Genomic DNA, 4,032 nt, shown 5'->3' with positions numbered 1-4,032 from the left:
TCCCCCGCTTGGGCTCGGTGAGACGCCAGGAGGGACTGGGTGCTGGGGACCTGCTTGTTTTGCACCGAAGAAGCTGCACAGGCTGGACGCGTCCCAGGGGCGTGTCTGCTCTTACGATCCCAACCCGATTGGTGTCAGGATGCTGGTGTTTGTGCTCGACCCTGCAGCAGGTGTCCCCTCAGGGAACACAGCCTCCACCCGTAAGCCGCTTGCAGTCCAGGGGCACCTGGTGGCTCAGTTGGTTAAGCAGCGGACTCTTGATTTCCGCTCAGGTCATGATATCATGGTTCATGAGTTTGAGCCTTGTGTCGGGCTCCACACTGACAGCGCGGAGCCTGCTTGGGATTCTCTCTCTTCCTCTCTCTCTGCCCCTCCCCAGCTTGCATGCACGCTCTCTCTCAAAAGAAATAAACTTAAAAAAAAAAAAAGGCACTTGCAGACCAGTGGGAGAAAGAAAAGAAGGCCAAGAAGGCTTCAGTAGCTGTGTGGCATGGCGGGGGGCGGGGGAGGGTTGTTTGTGCCTGAGCCGCTCTGTCTGACCTTCTCCCTTCCCATGTAATTCTAGTAAAACCAGTGCTTTCTCAAGTAGGGGTTTAAGCCCAGTCTCCAGGCCTTCCCTTCTAACCAGACGGTGCTCAGAAGCATTTAGGAGTTGACTGTAAGGTAGAGGGGAACAAGAGACAGAAGAAAAGCGCAAATACAATGTCATGAGATTTAGAAGTTAGGTTGGAAGGATGGAGAAAGTCCTTATGGAAGACGTATCCTTTGAGATGGTCTCTGATGGTTAGCTCTGAGTTCGGGGTGTGAATGAATGGCAAGGAGGCTGAGGACTCCAGGCAGAGGAATCACATGAAAAAGGCATGGAGTTGGCAAGAGGTGGGCAAGTTCAGTAAGGAGTGAGTGATGAAGTCTGGTTGGAATGTGGGTGCCGGAGGAGAGATGTGATTGAGAAGACAGGTTAGCGCCATACGCTGGAAAATCTTGGTTGCGGAATGAGCAACAGGGAGCCGTCGAAGGTTATTGAGTGGGGGGAATGACGTAAATGAAGCTGCACTTTCGGTAGGCCAATGGAAGATGGTTTGGAGAAACAGGAGGTGGAGACCAGCTAGAAGACCCTAATAATCTTGGCATGACGTTATCGAGAGCATGAGTCAAGGGGCTGAGGACACATATGGAAGCAGTGGCTAATTGAACACCTGGCTGCTTCATCGGGAGATGGAGGGGTATCGAGGTGCTGGAGACGGTGAGTGCTCAGTGCAGAGGCTGGGGAGTCATGAGGAGAAGCTTGGAAGGAGTGGGGGTGATGGCCATCAGACCAACCATCATGGTCTCAGCATAGGGGGAGGGGAGCCTCAAAACTATACGGAGGAAATTACTTGCTTTTCCATATTTGATATTATGTACATCTGTTTAAGCTAAAACCCCAGTACCTGTGCCCATTACAAAACAGACCTAATTAATCCATTGTCTCTCTTTAGCCTCTTTCCCGGACACCAGTCATTTGTTTTCTAATGGTGAGGACCGTAATGAAGGCAAATGCATGATTTTTGTTTTGTTTTGATTTTGCTTGTTTTGGTTAAAAAGTGAATGATCAGCTTCAGGAGTAGAAGGCAAACAGGGCCTTCCCTCATTGTTGTTCATGAATTTGGACAACAGAATAAGGTGACTGGAAAGCAGACTTTTCCATGAGGCCTTGGCTGTGCTTTGCTGGCTGGTTTAGCCACGAGGATACTTGGAAGGTTTGGGCAGCCACAGCTGTAGGACAGCGCTGGGATGTGGTCAGTGAGCATATGTGCCCGCCCCACAACAGCACCCACAGAAGCCCGTCCTTGACAATTTAGAGACCTTGAGGCCAGCTGGCATGCCGTGTTCCTTCATGGCGACTTGGCAAAGGGGCCAGGCTTGCTGAGTTCCTTATCTCGAGGCAGGATGAGCTTGGGTTTTATTTTTCGGTCATTTCCCGAGGGCCGAGCCTGCCAGAACATTCTATCTGTGTTATGGATGCTTCCTTAGTCCCCATGACACTCTGTGAGGTGGGTATAAGTACTGATATTTTATAGGGAACTGAGGTTCAAAGAAGTTAAATGAGTTGATGAGCACAGAGTCGAGTCAGGATTGGGATCTAAACCCATCCGAGTCCCAAACCGGTACATTTCCCACTAAGCATGTGGCCCCCCTTTTTCTTACTGTCCTTTCCCCATTTGGACACTTTGGGAAGAAACTCACTGGCTGACATAAATAAATTCTCATCGTGATCAACCAGGGTTTTTGTCTTGCGCGCTGACTAACCCACCACAATTTTGAAAACTGAAATGATTCATTGACATTTGAAGACCAGATCCCACGTTCCCCCAAGAGCTGGACTCTCTGGAACGAGCCCAATTCAAAACAAAACAAAACAAACAAACAAACAAAAAAAATAACTCTCTTTTTTCTAGCAGATTTAATATTAGAATGCATGACTTTTAAATTTTGCTTTCAATTGTTGAGCATTTATTAAGAAAGAATACAATACTTCAACTATTTGTTTATAAATAATATGTAAAAAATTTGTTTCTCGTGCATGGCGATGGAGGTCTTATTAATTTTGGTTTCCAACTCAAACTGGGTTTGAAAGGTACTCTTTGGAGAGCATGAGGCATTGACTTGAGTGCACAGACTGGAGAAATTCAGGCATGGACAGAAGTGGGGAAACTCAAGGATCTGTGCGTTTTCTAGAAGTATTGAATGAGGGGCTCAATGACTGTTTAACAAGAGAGGTCGCTGGTATTTAAAATATGTAGATCACGTTGAGGTGATGCATCGGTTAAGGTAAGGCAGGACTGCTGTACAAAGAGACCTGACAGTAGGATCACTTAAAGATTAAAGCTTATATGCTTTCTGTCTCACGGAAAGGTCCGGGTGGGCTTTGCAGGCTGGGGGCAGACTCAGCTCGGTGTGGTCGTTCAAGGGCTTCAGCTGCCTTCCAGGTCATTGTTCCACAATCCCCCAAAGCCTTATTGTGATCTGCATAATTGAAGCTGGCTTCCCGCCAAGCCTGGCTTGCTGCCTGCAGGGAGGGGAAAGCGGGTGGAGGAAGCAAGGTTTCTGTTTGCATGTCATTTCTCCTAACAGTTCACTGGAGAAAGGAGCACGTCCACACCTAGCTGCAAGGGAGGCCGGGAAATTAATGTCGGCGGCAGCCATTGTTCTTCTTTGGGGGAACAGAGGAGCTGAGATTTCAGGGCACAGCTGGCGGTATTTGGTAGTCAGCCAGCAACCGGGGTACATCTTGGTCATCCAGCGTGGCACAGAGGAGGATGTGCTGGCCCTGGACCCTGAAGACCTGGGTTTGAATCCTTGCCGGCAGAGGGGCAGGCTGCCTCACCTCTCTGAGCTTTGCTTGTGTCCAGTGCCGGGGACACAAGCAGTGTCCTTGAAGGGCTGTCGGGAGGATTGGAACCCAGCAGGTGTTCGATGGCCTCAGTCAGGGTTGCGAGAAGTGAAGACCGGCCTGAGGTAGGTTGAGGAAAGGGAGATTTCGTTTATGGGGCAAGGAACCCCACAGAAGCCAAAGGCAGGAGGTAACGATGATCCTTGGCAGGACAGGACTGGGTGTAGAGCTGGGAGCATCCGAGGGGGAACAGGAGGAATGAGGGGGAAGTCCTTGGAGTCATCCACCCACTGGCAGATACAGTTGGTACTCGCTCCAGAATAAATCCTGACTGCGTCCATTTCTCTCCACATCCACCTCCTGCCTTAAGCCTGGCTTGGATGATTGCAGAGGCTCCAGTGACTGGTGTCCCTGCCTCCATTGTTTGTGCTCTTAAATCCATTCTCTCACACGGTGGCCAGAGTGACGTTTAGTGACATTAATGAGATCATGCCTCCCGCTTGAGCCCTACAATGTCTTCCCATAGCACATAGAATAAAATCCCAGCTCCTCACCCTGGTTTATCAAACCCCACATGATCCAGCCCCTAGCCCCTCTCTGGCCTCACCTACCACTCTGCCGCTCTTTCACTTTGCTTTAGCCACAGGTCCCGGCTATAT

This window comes from Lynx rufus, unplaced genomic scaffold (genome assembly GCF_022079265.1).
Source record: "Lynx rufus isolate CCGP_SWC_20201006 ecotype Redwood Valley unplaced genomic scaffold, mLynRuf1.p SCAF_21, whole genome shotgun sequence".
NCBI classification, from domain to species: domain Eukaryota; kingdom Metazoa; phylum Chordata; class Mammalia; order Carnivora; family Felidae; genus Lynx; species Lynx rufus.
Note: the sequence above shows the minus strand (reverse complement) of the source record.